This window comes from Mus caroli, unplaced genomic scaffold, assembly GCF_978045245.1.
Source record: "Mus caroli unplaced genomic scaffold, Mus_caroli_1 scaffold_8, whole genome shotgun sequence".
NCBI classification, from domain to species: domain Eukaryota; kingdom Metazoa; phylum Chordata; class Mammalia; order Rodentia; family Muridae; genus Mus; species Mus caroli.
In genome coordinates, this window is record NW_028227263.1 from 130,950,705 (window position 1) to 130,969,321 (window position 18,617).

General features: G+C 42.3%; 1 pseudogene; it reads right to left on the reverse strand.

Moving 5' to 3' along the window:
* Nucleotides 1-3,702: 3,702 nt before the first annotated feature.
* On the reverse strand, nucleotides 3,703-3,945 carry LOC147003545 (protein kish-A pseudogene; annotated as a pseudogene).
* Nucleotides 3,946-18,617: the final 14,672 nt, after the last annotated feature.

An 18,617-nucleotide genomic window follows, 5' to 3' on the forward strand; every position in this document is an offset into this window, starting at 1 on the left:
TGTATTGTCAGTATTAATATAGAAAAATGGCCATCTTTCTGAAAGCAATATGCACAATCAATGCAATCCACATCAAAATTCCAACTCAATTCTTCACAGACTTAGAAAGACCAATTCTCAAATTGATTTGGAATAACAAAATTGCAGAATACTTAAAACTATTCTCAACAATAAAATGACTTCTGGGAAATCACCATCCCTGACATTAACCTGTACTGCAAAGCAATAGTGATAAAAAACTGAATGGTTTTGGCACCATTGCTGACAGGCACTTAGATCAATGGACTAGAATAGAAGACCCAGAAATGAACCCACTCTCTTGTGGTCACTTGATCTTTGACAAAGGAACTAAAACCTACTAGTGGAGGTAAAAAGCTTTTTCAACAAATGCTGCTAGTTCAACTAGCAATCAACAAGTACAAGAATGAAAATTTATTCATTTTTATCTCCATGTACAAAGCTCAATTCCAAGTGGATCAAGGACCTCCATATAAAACCAGATACACTGAATCGGACAAAAAAGAAACTGGGTGAAAATATCAAATATCTGGGTACAGGAGAAAATTTCCTGAGCATGACACCAATGCCTAGTGCTCTAAGATCAATAATAGACAAAGGGGACCTCATAAAATTGCAAAGATTCAGACAGTAAAGGACACTGTCAATAGGACAAAACCCCAACCAACAGATTGTTAAAAGATCTTTACCAACCCTACATCCATTAGAGGACTAATATATATATATAAAGAACTCAATAAGTTAGGCTCCAGTGAACCAAATAACCCTTATTTTAAAAGGGGGAACTGAGCTAAACAGAGAATTCTCCCCTGTGGAAACACAAATGGCTGAGAAGCTCCTAAAGAAATGTTCAACATCCATTGTCATCAGGGAAATGCAATTCAAAACAACCCTGAGATTCTACCGCACATCAAAATGCCTAAGGTCAAAAACTCTGGAGGTAGCAGATGTTGGCTAGGATGTGGAGAAAGTGGAACATTCCTCCATTGCTAGAGGAATTGCCAGCTGGTACAACCACTCTGGAAATCAGTCTGGTGGTTTTACTCAGAAAATTAGGCATACTACTCCTTCAGAACCCAACTATACCACTCCTGAATGTATGCCCAGAAGATGCTCCAATATGTAATAAGGACACATGTTCCACTATGTTCATAGCAGCCATATATATAATAGTCAGAACCTGGAAACAACCAGATGTCCCTCAACAGAAGAATGGATACAGAAAATGGGGAACATTTACATAATGGAATCCTAACCAGCCATTAAAAACAGTGACTTCATGAAATTCACAGGCAAATAGATGGAACTTGAAAATACCATCCTGAGTGAGGTAACTGAGTCTCAGAAAACACACACCATATATACTTACTGGTAAGTGGATAGTAACCATCCCATATACATTCACCATACACTACAATACTGTGAATGCTGTGAAGTGCTTGCTGACAGAAGCTTGATATGGTTGTCTCCTGAGAGGTTCTGCCTCTGGTAAATACAGAGGCAAATGCTTGCAGCCAACCACTGGACTGAGCATTGGGTCCACAGTGGTGGAGCTGGAGAAGGGACAGAAACATCTGATTGGGTTTGCAGACTCATAGAGAGAACTGCAACTGGCCAGATCCTGGCGCTCCCAGTGACTGGACTACAAACCAAAGTGTACACATGCATGGCTCTTCCCACATATGTGATACATGAAGGTCTTGTTGTCATCAGTGGGAGGAAATGCCCTTGGACCTGAGGCTGTTTGATGCCCCAGTGTAGGTGAATGCCACGGCTGGAAGTCGTGAGTATGTGGGTGAGGGAACACCCTCAAGGAGACAAGGGGATGAGGAATTGAATAGGGGGTTCCAAAGGGGAAATCTGGAAAGGGAAAACACTTGTATTGAAAAAAAGAAAATATCTAATAAAAAATTAAAAATGGAAAGGCACCTGCACATACCACTCACAGATTGGCTGAGTCAGTATTATGAAAATGAGTAAATTATCAAAGGAAATCTACAGATGCAAATTTTAAATTGCATTCCTTAAAAGAAATAATGCACTTTAAATTTACTTTACTTTCATGTGTGTGAATATTTGCATAAATGATTGTGTACCTCATACATACTTTGTGTCTATTGAAGCCAGAATAGATCATAGAATTCCATGGAACTATAGTTACAGATTGTTGTAAGTGACATATGGGAGAAAAGAATGGAACCTGGATCCTCTAGAAGAACAATTGCTTTTAACCACTGAGCCATATCGTGCCTCCCTTATTTCAGGGTCTGTTTGTAAAATGAAAAATCTTGTCCAACAAGATATGCTTATGCCTTGAATTCTATGATATACAGATTTCCAATGGTCTAATCTCTTGGTTTTTTCTCCTATCATAATCAGAACTGGTACTTCAAAGGAGACCAATTTGTTAGAAAGGAACTCAAAATAATGCTCTATTTTCATCTAATTTATTCTGTAGTGTTAATGTCCATTATTTTCTCCAAGATGATATCTGGTGGAATATCAAAATAATGGGTCTGGACTAATATTTATCCTTAAAAAATGCACTTAGATATTGAGAACTGTTGTTTCCTAAAATTAGTACTGAAGACATTTTGAAAAGGTAGATGGATATTTTATACATTAGAAGCTTCCTAAAAATAAATAAAAATTACTTAAATGCTGTTATGATATATGGGGCACACAATGCCCCAACTAGAAATCATACACTACCAAGTAAAATTTCCATTACCAAGAATTGATAACATCTTGTGAGTTGTTGGATAAATAGGTCTAATATGACCCCTTAAACATTACAGGCTATTGTCAATGCTATTTTTTGTTTACATCAATAACATGATGGTAAGGTCCTATTTCTGATGACATGAGGTAATTTCTCTCATTGAACATGGAGAAATTGAGCTGGTGTTCAACCAGATGCTTCATCTTTTTTGGGCAGATTATAAACTATATTTAAAATGCTGCATTAAAATCAACACAAATACCACACTTGGGTACCTACAATGACTGTTCTATTTGGAAGACAGCACTACAGAGAACAAACAATGCACAATGCTTGTTCACTCACTGCTCTACTTGCGGTTTTCATTATAAAGTATTCTTCATCATAGAGTGTCAGTTGTATCTTTGTGAATAGAAGCCCAAATCTTGTGCTAATTAAAAAAAAAACAGAGTTTTGTTTAAAATACTATAAATACCTGCATTAAACTACATAATTTTCCTAGAATACAGGTACTTTGGATAGCAATCAAAAGGATTTAAATATGAACGGAATCCTTAAGAGCAATAACAACAAAAATAGAACAATTTTTTTCAAGAAAAATAGACCAATTGCTACAAGGTGTCATTATGTGAAGATACTATTTTGAAGGCCTAGGCACAGGTGCCTGTGGAATTTGCCACTGGTTTTCTACTTCATGCCTGGAGAACCTGACACAACAGAATGACATTTGCAGAGTGGAATATTGGAGTAAGAGACCTGAGGTTGATGGCTACAATCACATTCCTGTGTATTAAACGGTTACATTATAATTATTCATACACCTCATTGGTCCAATAGTAAAAAAAAAAAAGAAAATAGAGAACAGCATCTCAAAATTTATCTCATTCCCAGTTCAGTGCTAAGGCTTAACCATTTTTTGCCATTATTTTCGGGAGGCAAGTCTTGTTTACAATCTGATGGCATTAACACTGTAATAGTTTCCAAAGATACTGTATGAAGAGGATTCTGAAGGCCATCACTATGAACCATATGGCCACATAAGGACTCTTGCATTTTCCAATTCATGCACACTTCCAAAGTATTACCAATAGTCCAGTTTTATTTCTGTCCAGGATTCTGTGTGCCAGAGATCAGATATAAGCACACATACATATAAGCATCAAAATTACAGTCAATAGACTCTGAAAATTGAAAATGGCAGGCATAGTGAGGTGGGTGCTTGTCAAGTCAGATCATCATTCTGGACCAGGGCAAAAGAGAATGCCCAGATGCTTCATCTATACTGCTTGTCATTAATAGTTCTAGAAGGTACTGTACACACTATAGGAGAATCTCACATAAAAATGAACCCTGTGACCTGCAACAGTGACTTATCTTCAAGAAATATTGGTGCATTAACCATAAGTGTTATGGGAATGACCAACAACTGTTTGATTGAATTTAAATCCAATGTCATGAGATGGAACCCACACCTGACACTGGTAATGAAGCCAAGACCCTTATCCTAAATAGATTCCATTAAATCAACATAGCAATAAAATGACTCCTAATGAGATATCTCTAAACCCATAGATCAGTGCATTGCTAAAACCTCATCACATAGGTTTTTATTTTTTTAGTAGATGGTAATTAAAACACAGATTCACAACTGGAAATACCCATACACTGAAAAATTGAAGCATCCAAGTCCTAAAGAGGATATCTCCATCAAACCTATCCTGAGGTTCAAGCATCTATGAAGGACATAGAAAGAATTTTAAAAGGCAGAAGTGTGGTGCATCTTCCCCGCCAGATGAGAGTCAGCCTCCAGGGAGAGCTCTGACCCAGGGACACAAGTGAGAGCGACATCTTTTATCCCAGGTCTCTCACAGATCAGCACCTGCAGGAGAGCCTGCAGGCCACAGAAGCAACGGGATCCCTTTGGGCCTTCATCTTCATCCAGGAAGTGTAGCTGAGCTCTAGACCTCTGTGTGTATTCCCTGCAAGAGGACTGCTTGTCTGAAGAGATTGCTCTGACCACTGGGATTTAGGAGAGAGTTGGACTCCCAGGAATACTGACAGAGGCTAACAGAACCACAGGAGGAATAAGCTCCAACCAGAGACAGATAGAACATCTAACAACAGAGACTACCACATGGAGAAAAGCAAAGGTAAGAATCTTACTAACAGAAAACAAGACCACTCACCATCATCAGAACCCAGTAGTCCCAACACTGTGAGTCCTGGATACACCAACACATCCAAAAAGCAAGATTCAGTTTTAAAAATTTATCTCATAATGCTGGTAGAAGATTTTAAGAAAGGCATTAATAACTCACTTAAAGAAATACAGGAGAATACTGCTAAACAGGTGGAAGTCCTCAAAGAGGAAGCACAAAAAACCCTTAAAGAATTACAGAAAAAACATTGCTATACCGGTAGAAGTCCTTAAAGAGGAAGCACAAAGATCCCTTAAAGAATTAAAGGAAAACACAACCAAACAGGTGATGTAATTGAACAAAACCATCCATGATCTAAAAGTGGAAATATATACAATAAAGAAAACCCAAAGGGAGACAACTCTGTAATAGAAATCCTGGGAAAGAAATCAGGAACCATAGAAGGAAGCATCTGAAACAGAATGAGATCGAAGAGAGAATGTCAGGTGCAGAAGATTCCACAGAAAATATAGACACAACAACCAAAGAAAATGCAAAATGCAAAAAGATCTTAACTCAAAACATCCAGGAAATCCAGGACACAATGAGAAGACCAAACCTATGGATAATAGGTATAGATGAGAATAAAGGTTTTCAATGTACAGGGCTGGTAGTTATCTTCAACAAAATTATAGAAGAAAATTTACTTAACCTAAAGAAAGAGATGCCCATGAACATAAAAGAAGTCTACAGAACTCCAAATAGACTAGACCATAAAACAAATTCCTTCTGAGCACAACGTGGAGCAACGACAGAATGTAAACATGCAGGAGTGTGCAAACTGGGTAGCAGTGCAAAGGAAGGTCCTCAGCGGGGCTGGATGAGGAAGGGCCGGGATCACACCCAGACCAACAGCCTTACATCACAGTGTGAAAGGATTTGACATGATCCCCACCCCAGTGGGTCCGACCATTCCTCCCACCCCTTAGGCCTGGCTCCAGGATCCTGGCTGTCCAAGAGAGTGCTGCAAACAAGAATCCGAAGCTGCAGCCTAATGAAGATGGTGAGCACAGCACTCTACCAGCACCCACCTCTAAGATTTACCCTGACATAGAAGAAACCCCTGAGTGGCCTTTTCCCCTGCCCCCACCTTATCCTTGAGCTCCCCAACCTGTACCCCAACCCTCTGCTCCTCCGGCCCCTCTTCTGGCCCTGGTCCCTGGGACCAGAGGAAGAGAAGGTCCTGAAAGAGGAAAATTACTGCTGGCCACCTGAACTCTTCACCCCAGAGTCCTACCCCTCCCATCTGGAGATTGTTCCCGGAACACTCGTGAACTCTTCACCCCAGAGTACATTCCTGAACTCTTCAACTCAGAGTTCGATCCCCTCCCAACTGAGGACTGTTCCAGGAACATTTTTTAGATAAAGGCTTCCTGGAACAACCCCAAGAACATTTTTGAGATAAGAGAACAACCTCAGAATGTTCCAATAGATCAGGTACATTGCCAAATATAGGACACGACCCCTTGGTTACGGAAAGCCCCTTGGAAAGCCCCTTGGAAAAACCCTTGGCAAAACCCCTTAGTTATGCAAACTTGTATTTTCCCTGCCCCACTTCCCCCCTTGGCATTTTCCTATATAAGCCTGTGAAAAATTTGGGTCGTCCTCGATTCTCCTCTACACCATGCCTGGTGTATGAGTTTCGACCCCAGAGCTCTGGTTTATGTGCTTTTTATGTGCTTTCTTGTTGTTGCTTTATTAAATCTTACTCTCCTCATCTTAAGTTCGGTCTCAGTGTCTTCTTGGGTACGCGGCTGTCCCGAGGCTTGAGTGAGGGTCTGCCCTCCAGGGATCTTTCAGTCCCTCAACAGGGACGAGGAGCTGACTGGTTCCTGAAGGACTGGCTGACTCCACTGTAGCGCTTCCCATTAGGGCTGTCAGACCACCCCCAGGCGATCAGAATGACTTACAACTTTTACACTATTGGCCCTTTTCTTCCTCTGATCTTTATAACTGGAAGATTAATCACCCTCCCTTTTCAGAAAACCCTGCAGGGCTTACAGGCTTGATAGAGTCCTTGATGTTCTCCCATCAGCCTACTTGGGATGACTGTCAACAGCTTTTACAGACCTTGTTCATCACTGAGGAGAGAGAGAGAATTCTCCTCGATGCTCAGAAGAATGTCCGGGTTGATGCCGGACACCCTGTCCAGACCCTGGCCCAGAGAGATGAAGGATTCCCCTTGACCCGCCTTCAATGGGATTATAACATGGCACAAAGTAGGGAACAGCTGTATAATTACCAGCGGACTCTAGTGGCGGGTCTCAGAGGTGCCATACAAAGGCCCACAAATTTGGCAAAGATAAGGAGGTTATTCAGAGGACGACTGAGCCCCCCTCAATTTTTCTGGAGTGACTCATGGAGACTTACAGAAGGTATACCACCTTTGACCCTATGTCTGAAGGGCAGCAAGCCTCTGTGATTATGGCTTTTATCAGACAGTCAGCCCCCGACTACATAAGGAAATTGCAATGGATTGAGAGATTATAAGAGTATACTGTAAGGAATGTGGTTAAAGTGGCTTAGAAAGTGTATCATAAGAGAGAGACAGAGGATGAGAAACAAGAAAGAGAAAAGAGAGAGAGAAGAGATGAAGACAGGAGAGACAGGAAACAGGAAAAGACTCTGACTCGATTAATGGCCACAGTAGTAGATAGAGATAAAAGAGACAGGACTAGGCAATCAGGGGATCTGGGAGAAGAGAAATGGCAGGGGCCAAAGAGACCCAGAAGAGATAGACTGCCCCTGGAAAAAGATCAATGTGCACACTGCAAAGACAAAGGTCACTGGGTTCGTGAGTGCTCTAAGAAGACACAGGGAGCAAAAGTACTGTCCCTTGAAGATGATGAAGACTAGGGGACATGGGGCTCGACCCCCCTCCCTGAGCCTAGGGTAACATTAAAAGTGGAGGGGACCCCTATAAGTTTCTTGGTTGATACTGGTGCAGAATATTCAGTGCTCAAAACACCTTTGGGTAATTAAACAAAAAACAAAAAGACCCTAGTGATTGGGGCCACCGGGCAGAAACCATACCCATGGACCACTTCCTGGATGGTAGACCTAGGAATGAGCTAAGTAATTCACTCATTTTTGGTCATTCCGGAGTGCCCTATGCCCTTACTGGGAAGAGACTTATTGATCAAATTAAAGGCACAAATAACATTTGCCCCCTCTGAACCAGAATTGTCCGGGGGGATTGAGACACCTCAGACCTTAGTGTTGTCTTTACAATTAGGAGAAGAGTATCAAATTTATCAAAATGAAATGAAACCCCCTGACGGTCTACAGGACTGGCTTACTCGATTTCCTCAGACATGGGCCGAAACAGGGGGAATGGGAATGGCCAGACTAATTCTCCCGGTGGTGACTGAACTTAAGTGTGGGACCACTCTCATTGGGATCTGACAGTACCCCATGGGCAGAGAAGCACAGGAGGGCATACGCCCCCATATCACCAGACTGCTCCAACAGGGGATCCTAGTCCCATGTAAGTCTCCTTGGAATAGCCCCCTACTCCAGGTAAAGAAACTGGGGACGAATGACTATCACCCTGTACAGGACCTTAGAGAGTTCAATAAAAAAGTTCAAGATATCCACCCCACAGTGCCCAATCCTTACAACCTACTCAGCATGCTGCCACCTGAACGAACCTGGTATATGATCTTAGATCTTAAAGACACTTTCTTTTGCCTGAGACTACACCCTAACAGCCAGCTCTTGTTTGCCTTTGAATGGTGAGACGCAGAGAACAGGAGAACCGGACAGCTCACATGGATGAGACTGCCTCAGGGATTTAAGAGTTAACCCACCTTGTTTGATGAAGCTCTACATCGAGATCTTGCCTCCTTTCGGGCCAACAATCCCCAGGTGACTCTCTTACAATATGTAGATGACCTTTTGGTGGCCGCAGAAACACATGAAGAGTGTGAACTCGGGCCTCAGAAAATCCTGGCCAAGTTAGGTGAGTTGGGGTACCGGGCTTTGGCTAAGAAGGCACAGTTATGCTGGACGGAGGTGACCTACCTGGGATATGCCCTGAAGAATGGGCAACAATGGCTCACAGAAGCTAGGAAGTGGACAGTGACACAGATCCCGACCCCAACCACCCCTCGCCAGGTAAGAGAATTCCTGGGGACTGCGGGATTCTGTAGACTCTAGATCCCAGGGTTCGCTGCTTTAGCAGCCCCATTATACCCCTTAACAAAAGAAAAAGAAAAGTTCATTTGGGCTAAGGAACATCAATTGGCTTTTGAAACTCTCAAAAGGCACTGCTACAGGCCTCTGCCCTAGCACTGCCTGATTTAAACAAGCCTTTCACCCTATACATCAATGAGAGAAATGGAGTAGCCAGAGAGGTGCTCACTCAAACCCTAGGACCCTGGAAGCACCCAGTAGCCTATCTATCAAAGAAGCTGGACCCTGTGGCCAGCGGATGGCCCTCCTGCCTCTGGGCAATAGCAACTACGGCTGTACTGGTGAAAGATGCTGATAAACTAACTATGGGCCAGAATGTGACTGTGGTGGCCCTGCACTCCCTTGAGAGCATGATTCGGTAGCCACCAGACCAATGGATGACTAATGTTGAGATGACCCACTACCAGAGCTTGTTATTGACTGATCATTGGGTGACTTTCGCTCCTCCTGCCACTCTTAATCCTGCCACCCTACTGCCTGAAGCTGACAAGACCCTCGTACATCAGTGTGAGGAGATACTGACAGAGGAAACTGGGACTCAGCCAGACCTAGCCAATCAACCTTGGCCTGGAACGGTAGCCTGGTTCAACAATGGAAGCAGTTTCGTGGTAGAGGCCCAGCTGAAGGTTCTTGAACTCGTGAGGAAAGAAACCTGGGAGCAGTTGATAGAAACCTACGCCATTGACTTACAGGTTCCACATCAGTTTGAAGTGGGAGACTCGATCCTGGTGAGGAGGCACTGAGTGGGGAACCTCGAACCTCAGTGGAAAGGACCCAACCTGGTACTATTGACTACACCACTGCACTTAATGTAGAAGGAGTCCCCTCGTGGTTTCATGCCTCACAAGTCAAGAGGGCTCCCCCTGCAGCTGATCGTGATGACTGACTGGACTCTGGTAAAGACTATTAATCCTCCAGTTGCTCTTGCATAGCAAGAGCGACTCAGAACAGAGACTTCAACCCTCATACTCCAATTCAACAAACTTGGGAAGTGCTTAATGAGGAGGGGGGCATTGTATAGTCAACCACCTCAGTACAAACCCCGTGGACCTGGTGGCCTGACCTCACATTTGATATCTGTAAGTTAGTAGCAGGGTCACTTACCTGGGACCTCCCTGACCTTCATAAACCACCACCTGATAAACAGTTCTTCCCGAGCAGGATAGGGAGCACATTTGGATGCTCGGGACAGTTCTATTGAGCCAATCTTTGGTCTGCAGAATTTTATTTTTACCCTGGCCAAGGCCAACCATGAAAGCTTTGGCTTCAGTGTAGAGGGGCACTGGACTTTTAATGTGCTGCATGGGGTCCTGAGACCACAGGTGAAGCTTATTGGAATCCTATCTCTACCTGGGACCTGATCACAGTAAAAAGGGGCAGTAGCTATGACCGGCCCAACCAAGGTGAGAGAGATAATTCTAAATACCTTGAGAGTGGGTGTGCCTGGTTCAACAGCCCTAATGGACCTTGTAAAATAACTATTGCAACCCCATACATATAAAGTTTACTGACCAGGGGAAATGAGAACGACAGAGCTGGCTTAAGGGAAACAATTGGGGTTTGCGTATGGACGCAGTAGGGAAAGACTCTGGATTAGTTTTCAAAATCAAATTGACTGTGGAGAGTCCATCCCCAGTGCCCATAGGACCTAACAAGGTCCTTCCGGAACAGGGCCTCCCTGCCAAACCCAAACCCCCGGCTCTGATATTTGAGAACCCCCTCAAGGTCGTCACCCCCCAAGATCCCCTGACCACAATCCCCTCAGATCTCTGGATTGGACAGAGACTGTTCTTCTGATTAGAGGAGCCTTTTATGCCCTTAACAGCTTGGATCTGGATGTTACTACTGACTGCTGGCTATACCTATCCTCAGGCCCTCCCTACTATGAAGGGATTGCCTTTCATGGAGATTTTAATAAAAACCAGTAGTCATGCCTCCTGCTCATAGGGCACAGGAAAGAAATTAACCCTGACTGAAGTGTCAGGAAGGAGCCCTGGTCTCTGCATAGGGATACCTCCCCCTTCCCACCAACACTTTATGTGGCCAGACTCATCCTGTGTCCAAGACAAATACCAACTATTACCTTGTGCCATATCCAGTCAGTTGGTGGTCCTGTAACACAGGGCTCACCCCATGTGTATCAACTAGTGTTTTTGACCCCTCTCGTGATTTCTGTGTTATGGTTCAGCTCCTACCTCGCTTGTGTTATTATCCTGCTTCCCACCTAGAAGATGAGTATACCAATAAGAGATGGAAAAGAGAACCAGTCTCCCTTACCCTAGCTATGTTGATGGGGGTGGGTCTTATGGTAGGAGTAGGAATGGGTGTAACAGCCTTGATTGAGGGTAGGCAAGGAATCCAATCCTTAAGAGAAGCTATAAATGAAGATTTAAGTATGCTAGAAAAATCTATCGATGCATTAGAAAAATCCTTGACCTCCCGGTCGGAAGTAGTATTACAAAACAGAAGAGGTTTAGATTTATTGTTTTTAAAAGAAGGTGGACTATGTGCAGCCTTAAACGAAGAATGCTGCTTCTACACAGACAACATGGAAATAGTCAGATATTCTATGCAGAAACTGAGGGAAAGACTAGAAAGGAGAAAGCGAGATCGAGAAGCTCAACAGAGATGGTTCAAGTTGTAGTACTCTTAAATCTCCACAAATGACCACTTTACTTTCCACTTTAGCTTGACCAATTCTTACTATATGTTTGGTTTTGATCTTTGGCCCCTGCATAATAAATAAGGGAATTGCTTTTGTTAAGAGTAGAGTGAATGCAATGCAGCTTATGGTGCTCCAACACCAATATCAACCCATAGTAAAGATAGTAGAAGAATATGATTCCTACCCCCCACATGAGGATACAGACCTTTAAAATTCTAAGATGAGAATTATTTAGTAAAAGAAGAAGGTAATGAAAGAAAGAAAATTAAATTCAAGGCCCATGATTCATACGTCTCATGATGACTAGTCAGAAGGTTTACAGACCTAAGGCAGAGAGCATAGCAAAACAGGCCCAGGCATGACCAGACAGGCTGGCACAAAGGCTGTTAAGTCATTCCAGGAACTAACTGGCTATAAAGATAAGAGAGGCATGCAAGGACCATCTCTGGACAAGCCCAGTTGAGTAATGGGCCACCTGGTCTGGTATCCTCCTGATATGGTTTGAATTTAACCATATGCTCTGCCCATAAAGATAAGCAACCTGCCTTTAGAGTTGCTGTTGTCCCGACTGCTTGCTGATGTTTAAACTTTTCAATTGTGTGTAACCGCGCCAATTTCTCCTATCCCCTGACTTTTTTTCTATATAAACCCCTAACTTTTGAGCTTCAGGGTCGATTCCTCTGTCTCTTGCGTGAGACACATGTCAGCCTGGAGCTCTATCATTAAACTACCTCTTGTGTTTATATCAAAAAAAAAAAAGAAAAAAAAAGAAAATCCTTCCAACACATAATAATTAGAACATCAAATGCACTAAACAAAGATAGAATATTAAAAGCAGTAAGGGAAAAAGGTCAAGTAACTTATAAAGGCAGACCTATTAGAATTACACCAGACTTCTAACCAGAAACTATGAAAGCCAGAAGATCCTGGACAGATGTTATACAGACCCTAAGAGAACACAAATTCCAGCCCAGGCTACTATACCCAGAAAAACTCTCAGTTACCATGGAAGGAGATACCAAAGTATTCCATGAAAAAAACAAATTCACACAATATCTTTCCAAGAATCCGGCCCTTCAAAGGATAACAAAGGAAAAACGTGCCAGTATAGGAGGGATATTAAGCCCTAGAAAAAGCAAGGAAGTAATTCTTCAACAAACCTAAAAGATGATAGCTGCAAGAACAGAATTCCAAATTAACAACAAACATAACAGGAAGCAATAAAGACTTTTCCTTAATATCTCTTAATATCAATGGACTCAATTCCCCAATAAAAAGACATAAACTAAAAGACTTGCCATGTAAACAAGACCCAACCTTTGCTACATACAGGAGACCCAACTCAGGCATAAAGGCAGACAATGCCTCAGAGTAAAAGGCTAGAATAAAATTTCCAAGCAAATGGTCCGAAGAAACAAGCTGGAGTAGCCATTATAATATCGAATAAAATTGACTTCCAACCCAAAGTTATCATAAAAGACAAGGAGGGCACTTCATACTCATCAAAGGTAAAATCTTCCAAGATGAACTCTCGCTTCTGAATATCTATGCTGCAAATGCAAGGACAGCCACATTCATTAAGGAAACTATAATAAAGAGCAAAGCACATATTGCAACTCACACAATAATAGTGGGAGACTTCAGCACCCGACAGATCATGGAAAGAGAAACTAAACAGAAACACATGGAAACTAACAGAAGTTATGAAACAAATGGATTTAACAGGTATCTACAGAAGATTTGATCGTAAAGCAAAGAATATACCTCCTTCTCAGCATCTCATGGTACCTTCTCCAAAACTGACCATATAATTGGTCACAAAACAGGCCTCAAAAGATACAAAAATATTGAAATTATCCCATGCATCCTATCAAACCACTACAGACTAAGGATGACCTTCAATAATAACATTCAATTCAAGCCAATATTCACATAGAAGCAGAACAACCCTCTACTCAAGGATAACTTGGTCAAGGAAGAAATAAAAAAAAAAACATCTTGGAGGTTTCTTAATTAGAAATTTTCTTAATTAGAAATTTTCTGAGGCTGGTGAGATGGCTCAGTGGGTAAGAGCACCCGACTGCTCTTCCGAAGGTCCAGAGTTCAAATCCCAGCAACCACATGGTGGCTCACAACCATCCGTAATGAGATCTGATGCCCTCTTCTGGTGTATCTGAAGACAGCTACAGTGTACTTACATATAATAAATAAATAAATCTTTTTTTTTTTAAAAGAAATTTTCTTCTTTTACATTTCAATTGGTATCTTGAAAGTCCACTATACAGTCCCCCTGATGTGATTCTCAAGCCACCCAATCCAACTTCCTGGCCCTGGCATTCCCATGTACCTGGACATATGATCTTCACAAGACCAAGGGCTTCTCCTCCCACTGATTAGGCCATCCTCTGCTATATGTGGAACTAGAGACACAGCTCTAGGGGGTACTGGTTAGTTCACATTGTTATTCCTCCTATAGGGTAGCATACCCCTTTAGCTCCTTGGCAACTTTCTCTAGCTCCTTCATTAGGGGCCCTGTGTTCCATCCAATAGATGAAGGTGAGCATCCACTTCCGTATTTGCCAGGCATTGGCATAGCCTCACAAGAGACACCTATATCAGGGTCCTGTCAGCAAAATCTTTCTGACCTATCCAATACTGTCTGGGTTTGGTGGTGGCTTATTGGATTAAATCCCTTTGTGAGACAGTCTCTGGATGGTCCTTACTTCTGTCTCAGCTCTGAACTTTGTGTAACTCCTTCCATGAATAATTTGTTGCCCAATACAAGAAGGAAGGTAGTATCCACAATCCGGTCTTCCATCTTCTAGAGTTTCATCTGTTTTGTGAATTATATCTTGGCTATTCTAAGTTTCTGGGCTAATATCCACTTATCAGTGAAAGCATATTATGTGTGTTCTTTTGTGACTGGGTTACTTCACTCAAGATGATACCCTCCAGACATGTCCATTTGCCTAAGAATTTCATAAATTCATTGTTCTCAATAGCTGAGTAGTAATACAATGTGTAAATGTACCATATTTTTGTATCTATTCACCTGTTTAGGGACATCTGGGTTCTTTCCAGCAACTGGCTATTATAAATAAGGCTGCAATGAACATAGTGGAACATGTTTCCTCGTTACAAGTTGGAACATCTTCTGGGTATATGCCCAGAAGAAGTATTGATGGATTTTTCTGCTTGTACTAGGTTAAATTTCTGAAGAACCACCAGACTGATTTCCAGAGTGGTTTTACCAGCTTGCAATCCCATAGAATACCCAAGATACATTTTGCAAAACAAGAAAATAAAGAAGTGTCTTAGTCAGGGTTTCTATTCCTGCACAAACATCATGACCAAGAAGCAAGTTGGAGAGGAAAGGGTTTATTCAGCTTACACTTCCATACTGCTGTTCATCACCAAAGGAAGCCAGGACTGGAACTCAAGCAGGTCAGAAAGCAGGAGCTGATGCAGAAGCCATGGAGGGATGTTCTTTACTGGCTTGCTTCTCCTGGCTCGCTCAGCCTGCTCTCTTATAGAACCCAAGACGACCAGCCAGAGATTGTTTCACCCACAAGGAGCCTTTGCCCCTTGATCACTAATTGAGAAAATGCCTTACAGCTGGATCTCCTGGAGGCATCTCCCCAACTGAAGTTCCTTTCTCTGTGATAATTCCAGCCTGTGTCAACTTGACACCCAGATCCAGCCAGTACAATTGACCCCTTGTCAACTTGACATACAAACACATCACTAGTAAGCCTCAAACCTTAGTTCTTATTCATCCCCAAGATCTTAAATAACTTTAAAATCCCACAGTATTTACATATTAAAAGTTCAATCTCTTTAAAATATCCAGTATCTTTTAAAATTCAGTCTCCTAACTTTGGGCTTCACTAAAAATCTTCCTTCAAGATGGAAAAATATCAGGGCACAGTCACAATCAAAAACAACAATCTCCAACCATCCAATGTCTCGAATCCAACTAACGATCTTCTGGACTCCTCTAAGGGCTTGGGTCACTTCTCCAGCCATGCCCTTTGTAGCACACGTGTTGTCCTCTAGGCTCCATATGCCTGTACTCCACTGCTGCTGCTCTTGGTGGTCATCTCATGGTACTGGCATCTCCAAAACACTGCATGGTCTGTTCAGTCCTGAGCCATCAATTGCAACTGAGGCTACACCTTCACCAATGGCCTTCCATGCCTCTCACAGTGCTGAGACTCAGCTGCTCTGTGTGATCCCTTCATGCCTTCAAAACCAGTACCCCCTGGGTGACTCTTACACATTACCAAGTCCAGCCACATCACAAGGTACAACTTTGGCTATCTTTGAAACACAGCCTCTGTGCTTTCAGAAAACACTTCTCAGAAGATGTCACCTCAATGATGCTGGTCTCTTCTTAATCACCAGCTAACCAGCATCAATAGTCCCAGTAATGCCAAGGTTTTGCTTTAATAGTTCTGGTATCTTGTTAATCACAGCTGATTCTTCAGCTCCAATTAACCAGAACCACTGAAACTTCACAATCCAAAATAGTAATGGCCCTGCAAACAGTCTTTAATTTTCCCTCTTAAATTTCACAAGCCAGGCCTCCATCTTCTGCACTGTTTTCAAAATTATCTTCCAAGCTTCTAGACAACATCTGACAGTGTTCTTAACACCAAATGGATCTTCTAACCCAAAGTTCCAAAGTCCTTCCACAGTCCTCCCCAGGCCAGGTTGTCACAGGAATACCCCACTCTGCTGGTACCAATTTGTCTTAGTCAGCATTTCTATTCCTGCACAAACATCATGACCAAGAAGCAAGTTGGAGAGGAAAGGGTTTATTCAGCTTACACTTCCATACTGCTGTTCATCACCAAAGGATGCCAGGACTGGAACTCAAGCAGGTCAGAAAGCAGGAGTTGATGCAGAAGCCATGGAGGAATGTTATTTACTGGCTTGCTTCTCCTGGCTTGCTCAGCCTGCTCTCTTATAGAACCCAAGATGACCAGCCCAGAGATGGTTTCACCCACAAGGAGCCTTTCCCTCTTGATCACTACTTGAAAAAATGCCTTACAGCTGGATCTCCTGCAGGCATCTCTGCAACTGAAGCTCCTTTCTCTGTGATAACTCCAGCCTGTGTCAAGTAGACACTCAGAACCAGCGAGTACAAAAAGGAAGACCAACGTGTGGATATATCATTCCTCCGTAGGGAACAAAATACCTATGGAAGGAGTTACAGAGACAAAGTTTCAGAGTGAGACCAAAGGAATAACCATCTAGAGACTTCCCCAACCAGGGATCCATCCCATAATCAGCCACCAAACACACACACTATTGCATATGCCAGCAAGATTTTGCTGAAAGGTCCCTGATATAGGTGTCTCTTGTGAGGCTCAGCCAATTCCTGGCACATACAGAAATGGATCCTCACAGTCATTTATTGGATGGAACAGAGCGCCTCCAATGGAAGAGCTAGAGAAAGTACCCAAGGAGCTGAAGGGCTCTGCAAAACTATAGTTGGAACAACAATATGAACTAACCAGTACCCCCAGAGCTCATGTCTCTAGCTCAGTATGTAGCAGAAGATGGCTTAGTCGGCATCATTGGGAAGAGATACCCCTTGGTCTGGCAAACTTTATATGCCCTAGTAGAGGGAGATACCAGGGCCAAGAATTGGGAGTGTATGGGTAGGGGAGCAGGATGAGGAGAGGGTATAGGGGACTTTTGGGATAGCATTTCAAATGTAAATGGAGAAAATATCTTATGAAAAATACTGGCTCTTTACCTCAGATTTATTTCTTAACAAGAGAAGAATTAAAAATAAAAATAAAAACTAAGATATACCTTCTTAATTGGTCAAAATCTTTAGCAATTAAGGAAATAAAAATTAAACTAGTTTGAGATTTGATCTACTCTAGTCAGAAATAATATGACCAAACCAAAAACTTACAACGAATGCAGGTGAGATAAATGATTGTAATAATTTGGGAAATGGCGACCCTCATGAACTTAAATGCATTTCAATCTGATGAAGTCTCCCTGAAAATCAGTGTGAAAAATATATCATAAGGCACGGATAAAATATTCCTTGAAAATTGTGAAAGGACTTCATATATTACTCCACAAATAGGTTCTCAACCATGTTTATTACTGTTCTAGTCATAATAACTAGAAAACAAAAACAACTTAAATGTCCTTCAACTAATAAATGACTAATGAAACTGTGGTTCATATGTACAATGAAAATTTACTTAGCTGTGAAAATAAATGAAATCATGAAACTTTTAGAGAAAAAGGTGGATCTAGAAATGATTTGTGCATTCTGGCTTTGAATCTGTAAATGTGTGCATATAACTTGGAGTAACCACAGTAACCAGGAAAATTAATAGGAATCGTTTGGGAGAGAAATTCTAGACACTGGATTAGCACACAGGTGTTACAAAGGGAGAAATGGGGGAAATAGTATGGAGTGTATTTTGGAAAAATTACACAGGTCTAATACACAGTAATAGAAAAGACAAAAGGATAAATAATACCAAGGATGTTTTAAAAAATGTAGAAAATCCTCTTCCAGTCCACTCAAGCACCAGGGTAACTTGCCAGTGGAGTCTCCGGACACCCACAAGGACCCACACAGGATTCCCCACGGGATCCTAAGACCTCTGGTGAGTGGAACACAGCGTCTGCTCCAATCCAATTGTGAGGGACCTGAGACTGCATTAACTACAGAAGCAGACAACCCGGCCTGAGGTGGGGCACAAGTCCCTTCCGGTCCACTTGAGCACCAGGGTGCCTTGCCAGTGGAGTCTCTGAAACCCGCAAGGACCCACACAGGAATTCC